The sequence below is a fragment of the Tarenaya hassleriana genome, unplaced genomic scaffold (genome assembly GCF_000463585.1).
Source record: "Tarenaya hassleriana unplaced genomic scaffold, ASM46358v1 Cleome38, whole genome shotgun sequence".
Taxonomy (NCBI): domain Eukaryota; kingdom Viridiplantae; phylum Streptophyta; class Magnoliopsida; order Brassicales; family Cleomaceae; genus Tarenaya; species Tarenaya hassleriana.
In genome coordinates this window covers 1,131,596-1,143,076 of record NW_010966774.1, presented here as the reverse complement: position 1 = coordinate 1,143,076, position 11,481 = coordinate 1,131,596, and the positions used below count along the sequence as shown (strand labels likewise).

Sequence of the window (11,481 nt, the reverse complement as noted above, 5' to 3'; positions counted from 1 at the left end):
CCATTGGATGAAAATCTCTTGGGTAGAATTTATGATTGAGAATTTCATGGAGACATGGATTCTTGATTCTTGGTGCATTCATTGAAATGGGTTGAGATTGAATGCGAAGAAATTCGGTTCAATTCAATCTAGGATCGTGACAAGGGAATTTAATGCATTCTGGAATTTCACTCTAAGCCACGAAAGTGGATAGAGTACTCTCTTGGATAACGGGTTTTCGGTTTGAGAGAGCCGAACCCGACCTTAGTCTTGGAATCCCTCACTTTAGAACAAGCATGATCTAGGTCCAATATTTCCTTACGGCATCCTTGCATGATTCGGTGAAACCCGATTCCCATAACCTTTCCCATCGATTATCTCCTCTTGAATTGTGATTGTCTTTGATTTTACTTTCTTTCTTTTAATTTTCTGCAACTTACGAAAACCAACAAAAACAATTCTCCGATTTTATTTTCTCCATTTTCCTAGTTTTAGTCGATTCCTAGCTTAACCGCTTAAGTCCTTGTGTTCGACCCCGGTACTACGACATCCGTATACTTGCGGATTAGTTGTGTGTCGGGTATAAATTTAAAGCTCGTCACGCAAGTGATCAGTTGGTTGGCCAATTTCAATGAGTAAGGTATTCGGGTTACACCCAAATCATTCGCTAAGCACGTAGCTTAGGACGTTGTTATGCAACGTTTCAGGTTAAGAGAATCGCGAGGGATGGTAATGAAAGTCTGTAATACATATCAGTGAAAAGTTCTACCACTGATTTTTCCAAAAAGAAATCATCCATTGGTCGAGATATCATACCAAGTAATATGAAGATACATTTATTAACATAACTATGCCTACCCCACATATCGATCCTTTGCTCCGCCTCACCTATTCCGCCTCACCTCGTTATGATATCAGAGCTTCTCTACTCCACCTCACCCATTCTCTATGTATAATCTTCTTCTTCTTCACCTAACATAGCTACCAAACCTTCTTCTTCTTGTAGAGTTGTTTCTCTCCTTTCTTCCCCATAGGCATTTACCCTAATCCCCTCTACATGCATGTTGCAGATTCTTCAAACTTATCTCTTGTCTCTGAAAAGCTGCTCGGTGAGCTCAACTACAATATTAGGTTTCGGTCAATAATCAAGGTTCACACCGCAAAAAAAAACTTGGCTTCAATTACGATACTATCTCTAAACCCGAAACTGATCATCTAGATTATAGTGCTTGGTTACGCTATAATGAGTTAGTTGGTATTCGGTTCTCCTCTGAAATTGCAAGCCTTATCATGTATCTTAATGAAGCAAATCTGATATGTACAACCCTTGAGACAATGTTTAAACACAAGAATGCTTCAATATTTTCTCATCTTGAACAATAAATAGAGAACCTGCGACATGGTTCCCTGAACTTAAACACATTCTTTACAAAGCTCAACGCTGTATAGGAGGAACTTAAAATGTATGAGCTTTACTCAAAATGCTCATGTTGAGGATGTACATGTCAGGCAAATGTATGCCTCATTGAATTGTACAAGAAAAAGTTAGTCATTAAGTTGAATGAAACCTATCATCCTGAAGACAAATATTAATATTGGACCCCCTTTCCTCTTTAACAAATGTATACAATTTGGTTTCAAAAAGAACACCAACATTATAATTTAGCCCCAGAGTCCGACCCTACAAGACTTCGGGTGGGTTCAAGTGGGGTTTCGAATTTTTTCTCTATTTAATAAAAAACAAATATTAATGTAAAATAACTGTAACAATAATATTGTGATATATTTGACAAAAATATTCTTCAAATCAATAATAGTAAATTAACTAATTAAAAAAATGAAAAATTTATACAATATTTCATTTCTCTTATATCGTATCCATACTGGATTGAAGTAAGACGATATCACATTTTAACTCTTGGTCAAACCACTCAACAAAACATATATATATATATAATTTCAGTAAAAAAAAGCATATGATTTCAGTACATATGATTTCGAGACTATAAAAAAAAGTATATGATTTCAGTAAAAAACCACATACAAATGATTTTTTTTTTGTTATGCTGTGTGATCCAAGATCTCGATAGTAAGAAGGATGAGGGTGGATAATGATCGTCGGTGCAGGTGGCATGAACAAAGAGCGACTCTCCAAGTACCGCTAGGCTAAAGGGATACATAAATGAATTGAACGCGCCGGAATAATAGGGACCTGAGGGCTGTGTAGGTATAGGACTACACATTCAATGATAACTTAAATGAATTAATTGAACTACTCATACCAACAAGATGCATATGTTTTTTTGGTTGTTTATCCCGAGAGGATTCCAAAATTAAGTGTGCTTGCTCTCGAGTAATTTTAGAATTGTTCACCTCCTGGAAAGTATTTTTTGGGATGTGTGTGAGTGAAGACAAGACACGCTAAAATATCTAGTGTTGGTGTATGAGTGCAGTTTGAACATTCCGTAGTGGTCTCGGGTTATTATATTTTTTTGGGGCAGGCCGGTCCGTTCAATTATTTATCGAGCCTATATTATTAGGTCCATGCTCTTAATATTTTCGGACGGATTTGGGGTAGATTTTGGGTTTCGAGCTTTATTGACACCTTTACAAATATATATATACGCACTAGTACTACTGTATCCATAAATACACATACTCGTATATGGGTTTTTAAAAAAAATAACCCTAATATGCTACATGTACTTTGCGTACCCTTGAGAAGAGAGAGAAAAAAAAAACAACTTCAAACATATCCTTATAAATGTGTTATTCCCATAATACCTATTGATGTGGGGTTCAGCGATAAAAACATTAATGACAAGAGAGAGAAAAGTAGTTTTGGATTTTCTAAGCAAAAAAAATAAAATATTTTAAAAAAATTTAAAATTACCTCCATAACAAAAATTTTAAATTTTTTCTAGAAATTTTAAAAATTTTCGTTATGACCAGTGTGACCAACTTTAAAATCATAAACTTAAATATAAATAATATATATTTCATTCATTGAATCAAATCTTATATAATACCAAACTTACCTTCAATTTCTTCTGCTATTTTTTCGGTTTTCGACCGAATCGTGAACAATAGATGAGGTCTTCGATGAAGATGTCGTTGATGAAGATGTGTTCGATGGTGCAAAATGAGAGAAGAGCTGAGAAAGAGAGAAGAGTTGAGAGAGAAAAGACTTGAGAGAGAGAGAAAAGTAGAGAAATAAAGGCATTTGCTTCTTTTATTTTTTTAGGGCTTTGAAATGTAACGTATGAAGTGAAAGTAGAAAAGTAAAGATATTTTTGCTAGTATATACGTATAAATAAGACAACTTATATATAGGCTTACCTAAGTCTTGTAGTCGAAGATGACCAATGTGGAGATTTTTGGATAAGAAAAAACCAAATTTTTTCTGTCAAATTTAAATAGAAAAAGAGGACTCGTATTTAATTCTTTGTTCAAATCGCATTTTTATTTTCAGTTTCAGTACAAAACTTTTGGTATAAGGAAAACCTAATATAGCTTTTTAAATTGAAATAGAAAATACACAAACCGATTTAATTATCTAGTCAGATTATGTTCGGATTTAGTTAAAAAAACACTAGTTTGCGTTGGTCTAACCCTAAAAACAGTTTAATAAGAATTCTAATTAAAAAAAAATCGGTATAGTAACAATGATAACTAAAGACATCTAGTTTTGCTGTAAGAATTAGTTATAATTGAACGGAATGTCCAAAATTAGGTTATCTCTTCAATCTTTAAATAGAATGCTAAATGGTAACCATTTCCCACACTTCAAATTCTAAAGACAACTATTCAGCCCGAGAAAAGAATCATCGCCTAACCAAAGATATCCAAAGTCCGTCTGTCACAATGAAGGTTTGGCTCATGTGTTTTCTCGTCATGACAGCAACCCTAATGGTCGATTGTGCCATGGCCGAGACCGAGCCGAAGAACAATATCTTTGTCGGTGGTTCGAGACGTTTCCTAAAACAAGAACATATTGATTATTCAAAAATTAAACCAAATCCCATCCAGAACCGATCTCCACCTAGCCCTTATCATCGGGGTTGCTCTTACTCCACCGGTTGCAAGCATTACTAAGGTTTCACTATCTCATATAATTTACGAAATTAAGAATGTATTTGTTAAATATGTATACAAATATTGTTCAATGAATTCTTTTGGAAAAATATGACAGCTTGTTTGCTAATATCATATGTAATGAATTGTTTTGACCAGAGAAGGAGAATGCAAAGAAATCTCTGTATATTGATTTTCCATCCAAGTATTACATGATGTATATACAAATAATCTGTATAAGAAGATATGGAAGTTAAATCTACACAATTAGGAAGTCACTAACAGTTATAATACATAAAAGGAATGAAATAAAAAATATCTGCAGATCCTCTCAATTACCTATAGTTACCACATGGCTGCCATTACATCATCTGTCCTTATATGTGTTTGTCGCCAATGTCTGCTCGTCAACAGTTGGTCCTAATAATGATCAACTGTTCATTTATTTTCCCATTTGTATTCAGATTTAGTTGATAGATTAAATTAAACTCAATTCAACATATTCACCCCTTAATCAAAGGTGAGGGGTTCGAACTCTACATTAAAAATTGAGTAACTGTTCTTTATCGCTTTATGCGACCACCTAGGGGCATATGGGGTTATTCTGAATTATGTGTACGGCTTAAAAATATCGATTCATAATTAAATCGTCGTTTAAGACAACTCGTGGTCAATAAAAAATTGATAGAATTAATTCATGAATGTTTTCTTTTCCTCAAGGAGAAATCAATGTCATTATCAATTTTACATTTAAATTGTGAGGTTAGATATCTAAGTTGATCACTTTCTTTTTTCTCTCTTTCACAATGTTAGGTCGTACGTCACTGACCTAATAATCTTAGAGTTGGGCACAAATACCCGAAAATCGGGTATCCGTCGGATACTCGTCTCACGGATGCCCGATTTTAGGGTACTCATAATTTTCAAATCCGAATTAAAATCCTGATTTTTCAATATCCGTGAATCCGAAACCAAATCCGGATAATAGAATTTTTAAAACCGGATATCCGCGGATACCCGACTTTTATGATTGTAAATAATTATATCTTATATTTATATAATATTTTTATAAAATATAATCATTTTAGATTAAATAATTTTATATTTGTTAATATTAATTCAAAAAATTAAATTTATTATTATTTATCTCTTATTATCTCATATATTTTCTCATAATTCATCAATTTTTATAAATATATCTTTATTTTTTAAAAATTAATATATATAAATATTGTTGTTTTTCTTAAATAAATCCGGATCCGGATACCCGCGAATACTCGATCATTATTCCGGATACCCGTACCCCGGATACTCGTAAATACCAAATTTTGAATACAAATCTTATAGTTGAATACCCGAGCCTCCCGAATCCAAATCCAAATCCAAATCTCTAGATTTTTCCGAATATCCGATCCGTGTCCACCCCTACCTAATATGTGAGGTTCGATATATGATATGATATGTTTTTATTAAAACAAATCACAAAAATATTGAATTCATTTTTTATTAATTAATTTATTAGATTATACTATCAAACATATTGCATATCCTAGTTATGTATTCAAATGTCTGATTCAATAATTTTTGCTTGGTTAGCCTAGTTTTATTATTCTTGTATCTTGGTTTGTAAAAACCGAATTTGTTAGCATATTCCTTAGGTTGGTAGGGTCCGATTATCATGTCATTTTTTATGTGAACACTTGAATAAAAAGGGTGTACAATAAGCATTTTGAATACATAGAATTATTCAACAAATTTAGAAGATCCTTTGCTCAATCTCGTTATGGTATCAGAGCGATCTCTACTCCGCATCACCTATTCTCTGTTGAAAATCTTCTTCTTCTTCACCTAACATGGCTATCGGACCTTCTTCTTCTTCTAGAGTTGTTTCTCCCCTTTCTTCCACTGTAGATCCTTAGTCTAATCCCCTGTACATGCATGCCACAGATTCTTCAAACTTATCTGAAAAATTGTTTGGCAAGCTCAAATAACAGTCTTTAGTCTCGATCAATAATCAAGGCTCTCGCCGCAAAAAATAAATTTGGCTTCATTTACGACACTATCTCTGAACCCGAAATTGATCATCCAGATTATCGTGCTTGGTTGTGCTATATTGAGTTAGTTGGTATTTGGACAACCAACTTAGTCTCCTCTGAAATTGCAAGCCTTATCATGTAACTTAATGACGCAAATCTGATATGTACAACTCTTGAGACAAGGCTTAAACACAAGAATGCTTCAAATTTTTTTCATATTGAGCAATAAATAGAAAACGTGTAGCAAGGTTTTCTTAACTTAAACACGTTCTTTACGAAGCTCAATGCTCTATAGGAGGAACTTAAAATATATGAGCCTTATCCAAAATGCTCCTGTGGAGGATGTACATGTCACGCAAATGCACGCCTCAATGAATTGTACAAGAAAAAGAATGTTGTTAAGTTACTCGTGAAGTTGAATGAAATCTGTGAAGCAATGTGGCTCATAGTTGTGAAGACCAGAATGAAGCTTGAAACAAAGCTTGGCAGAGAGAAGCCTCGGAAATAATCAGAAGGTTTGAAGGGCTGAAGGGTAACTTGGATATTACCGAGTTTGTTAAATCAGTTGTGAGAAGGGGCAATCTCGTAACCCTGTATACATGCTCGAAGTATAAGAGCTGAAAAAAACCTGGGAAAAGTAAGACGAACTTTTCATTTTCTGATTAGAGGGATTCTCTTCTGGGTAAAGGGAGAAATTCACCGAGAGAATCATTCTTGTAAACATTCTGATCTTGATAGTGATTCCTGCTGGTTCGATTTGAACCGCCGAGATGTACTTGATCTACACTGGATCAATGAACTCGTAATTCTTGTGTTCGCTTGTGTGATTTTCTTGGGTTGATTCTTTCTAGGTTTTGCGCTCAATCGAAATCGGGGAGAGAGAGGTGAGATTGAGTGCGGAGATCAATCGAGATCGAGGTTCACAGGTAGTACAAGTGGTATCAGAGCCCGTTGAAGATGGGGAGAATTCTGGAATCAGGGAATCTTGGAATCAAGGCGGAAATCTGTAAGTTTACAGAAGCTGCGAAACCGGATCTGGAGACAGATGAACTAAGGATGATGACCTGCAAATTGGAAGTCGAAAAATACGCTGGAAAGGGAGATTTCTCACTATGGAAAGATAAGATCATTGCGAGTTTGGAGATTTCACGCCTACACGATGTACTTGATCCGAATTATGATATAAAAGAACCTACTGAGGAGGAAAAAGAAGCGGATACGACAATGGAGTTAAAAGTAGCAAAATCTAAAGGCGAGAAACAAATGGCAGCATCAAAATCTGAACCTGGGAGGATACCTGAAACAAGGTATGAACGAAGCCGACGGGTGAGGAACCTAATTCTTTTGTGCTTATCAGATCAGATTATGAGAAATGTTCGAAGTGAACAAACGACTGTTGGGATCTGGAAAGCACTAGAAGATGAGTTTCTTCACAAATCTCTGCCAAACAAAATGTACTTGAAACAAAGATTGATAGGATTTAAGATGGACTCTTCAAAATCTATTGAGGATAACGTAGATTGCTTCAAGAAGCTGGTAAATGATCTGGAAAATCTCAAGATAAAGGTTGCAGAGGAGGATCGGGTTCTTATCTTGCTAAATTCCCTACCTGATCAGTATGACCAACTCAAGGAAACGATGAAATATAGTAGGAGAGAGTCAATAACGTTCGAAGAAGTGACAAGTGTTGCTTACTCAAAGGAACTTGAGTTTGCAGAGAAAGGACAGAAGCCAAGTGCTGAAGGATTGTTGATCCGAGGGAGACCAGAAAAAAGAGGATCTCCGAGTGAGCAAGGCAAGAGAAAGTCCAGATCAAAATCAAAAGGGAAGTCAGGGTCGGGATGCTGGTTTTGTGGTAAAACAGGACACTTTAAGCGAGATTGCAGATCGAGAAAGAAACAACTGGAAGATCAGGGAAAAGGTTTAGGTGAAGCAGCAGCAGTATCAGACTCATACCTCGAAACTGAAGTACTGAGCATTTCGGATCAAGATCCAAAGGAACAATGGATACTGGATTCGGGGTGTACATTCCACATGACACCTCGAAGGGAATGGCTTGAGGACTTTCAGGAGTTAGAAGGTGGAAGGGTACTGATGGGGAATAATGTGACATGTGACGTGAAAGGAATCAGGTCAGTTAAGATAAAGACTCATAAGGCCAGGAATCAGGTCAAGACACTAAAGCAGGTCAAATTCATCCCAGAACTAAAAAGGAACTTGATCTCACTAGGTTCACTCGACAAGCAGGGCCTCAGTTACAGATCATATGAAGGAAAGCTCCGAATCTCAAGGGGTTCTCTTGTGATCATGACAGGCAAATTGGAAAAGGGCCTATATGTTCTACAAGGCGAGACAGTAACCGGAGAGGTTCAAAACTTAACCTCTGAAGACAAACAAATAAAGCTATGGCATGATCGACTTGGACACATGAGCAGCAAAGGATTGGAAATCCTGGCCAAAAGAGGACTGCTGCAGGGAGCAAAGATCAAGGAAATTAATTTTTGCGAAAACTGTATTTTGGGGAAAACACATAGACTGAAGTTCGACACAGAGAAGCACTCAACCAAGGCTATACTAGACTACATGCATGCAGATCTATGGGGGTCACCAAATGTGACACCTTCACTTGCACAATGCCAGTACTTTCTCTCGATAATTGATAATTATCTGGTCAGATTTATATTCAGATTTAGTAAAAAGACATTAGTTTGCATTGGTCTAACCATAAAAACTGTTTAATAAGAACTCTAATTTCGAAATATAAATATCGGTACAGTAACAAAGTAAACTAAAAGACATCTAATTTTGTTGTAAGAATTAGTTATAATTCAAGGAATGTCCAAAATTAGGTTATCTTTTCAATCTTTAAATAGAATGTTAATTGGTACCCATTTCCCACACTTCATTTTCTAAAGACAAATATTTAGGTTGAGGAAAGCATCATCACTTAACCAAAGATATTCAAAGTTCATTTGTCACAATGAAGGTTTGGCTCATATGTTTTCTCGTCATGACCGCAGCCCTAACGGTCGATTGCGCCATGGCCGAGACCGAACCGGCGAGCAATATCTTTGTCGGCGGTTCCAGACGTTTCCTAAAATAAGAACATATCGATTATTCAACAATTAAACCAAATCCCATCCAGGATCGATCGGGGTTGCTCTTACTTCACCGGTTGCAAGCATTACTAAGGTTTCACCATCTCATATATAATTTGCGAAATGAAGAATGTATTTGTTAAATATATATGTACAGATATTGTTCAATGTTATTCTTTAGAAAAATATGACATGAAAATGTAAAATAGCTTATTTGCTAATATCATATGTAATGAATTGTTTTGACCAGAGAAGGAGAATGCAAAGAATTATCTGTATTTTGATTTTCCATCCAAGTATTACATGATGTACATACAAATAATCTGTTCATTTATCTTCATCCTTTAATCAAAGGTTAGGGTTCGAAATCTACACTAGAAATGTAATAATATTTTATTCCAATCCTTTTATCGCTTTATGTGCTGACCCAGAGACGAATGCGGGTTAGACTGAAGAACACAGTTTATAACAACACCTCGTGATCAATTAAAAAAAATGATATGAAGAAGTTATCTGCAATTTACACTGTAAGTTCACCTTAGTAGAGAGCTGAGAATAGAAGCCTTGGACTCGAGCAGAGGTTTCTGAAAGATCTGAAGACGACGTCGCATTTTGGAGCTCTACTGATTTAACAACTCCGGGGCAATCTGGTAAATGGAGTGCAAGAGTGTTAAGTGTATATGTTCAGGGGAATTGTGTGAAAAAGCAGAGTGCAGTTTTATTTTTCATCTTTGGTCGAAAAACAAACAGGGAAAAGAGTTAGAACACTCAGAACAGACAATGGATTAGAGTTCTGCAATCAGAATTTTGATAACTTTTGCAAAGAACATGGCATTCAGAGACACAAGACATGTACCTACACTCCTCAACAGAACGGTGTTGCGGAAAGAATGAACAGGACCATTATGGAGAAGGTCCGAAGCTGGCTAGCAGAGACAGGACTACCACAAACGTTCTGGGCTGAAACTGCAGCCACTTGTGTCTACATCATAAATCGATCTCCTTCTAGTGCACTTAATTTTGAAGTACCAGAAGAGAGATGGTCAGGAAAATCCCCAATATATATCCATTTGAGAAGATTTGGGAGCATAGCATATGTACATGCTGATCAAGGCAAGACCATGCCAAGAGCAAAGAAGGGAATTTTTCTGGGATACCCTGAAGGGGTTAAAGGGTATCGGATCTGGCTCCTAGATGAGGAAAGATGTGTGATTAGCCGAGATGTGAGATTCAACGAGCTACAAGTATACAAAGATCTGCAGCAGGATTCTGAAAACTCGAAGACAAACTCTAAAGATGAGTTGAGTCCAAAAATGGCAAGCATTCCTATACTGGATTTCCAGGAGAGTCAAGAGCCAGGTGGAGCTAATGAGAAGACCAACATTCATAACAGAAGAATAGAACCCAGGAAGAATGAACTGAACAGAGAAATGTCAGAATCTGAGGCTGAAACAGAAAGTCCAGAAATCAGAAAAGATGAAGACTTGACTGAGTATATGTTGGCCAGAGATAGAAAAAGAAGGGACATAAAGGTACCAAGCAGATTTGAGGAAGCAGAAACAGTTGCTTTTGCACTAATGACAGCAGATGAAATGGAGCTTGAAGAACCTAAAACCTATCAAGAAGCAAAGAAACGAAGAGACTGGATGAAGTGGGAACAGGCTATGCTGGATGAAATGAAATCTCTTCATCAGAACAGTACTTGGAAGTTGGTTCAGAAACCCGAAAAGAAAAGGATAATAGGTTGCAAGTGGGTACTTAAAAAGAAACCCGGGATTCCAGGTGTTGAAGAGCCAAGGTATAAAGCCAGATTGGTAGCTAAGGGCTTCTCGCAAGTGGAGGGAGTGGACTATACCGAGATATTCTCGCCTGTAGTAAAACATGTTTCAATACGGATTCTACTATCACTTGTGGTGTATTCAAACATGGAACTGGAGCAGATGGATGTGAAGACCGCTTTCTTGCATGGAACACTGGATGAGCAAATCTACATGTATCAACCAGAGGGCTTCGAGGAACCAGGAAAAGAACACATGGTATGTTTGCTTCAGAGATCGCTATACGGTCTGAAACAATCACCGCGACAATGGAATCAAAGGTTCGATGCCTTCATGCAGAAAATTGGCTACATAAGAAGTAGATTCGACCCTTGTGTGTACTTCAAAAGACTAGCAGATCAAACTTACATATATCTCTTGATATATGTTGATGATATGCTAATAGCGGCAAAGGAATTGGCAGAGATCCAGAAACTGAAGAAACTTCTGAGCTCCGAGTTTGAAATGAAAGATTTG

General features: G+C 36.4%; 1 long non-coding RNA gene across 1 annotated transcript; it reads right to left on the bottom strand.

Moving 5' to 3' along the window:
* Positions 1 to 704: 704 nt before the first annotated feature.
* LOC104822859 lies at positions 705 to 3,253 on the bottom strand. Its single transcript, XR_773269.1, has 2 exons — positions 3,018 to 3,253; positions 705 to 1,098 (listed from the first exon to the last, which is right to left on the bottom strand). It is a non-coding gene; the product is annotated as an uncharacterized LOC104822859 (long non-coding RNA).
* Positions 3,254 to 11,481: the final 8,228 nt, after the last annotated feature.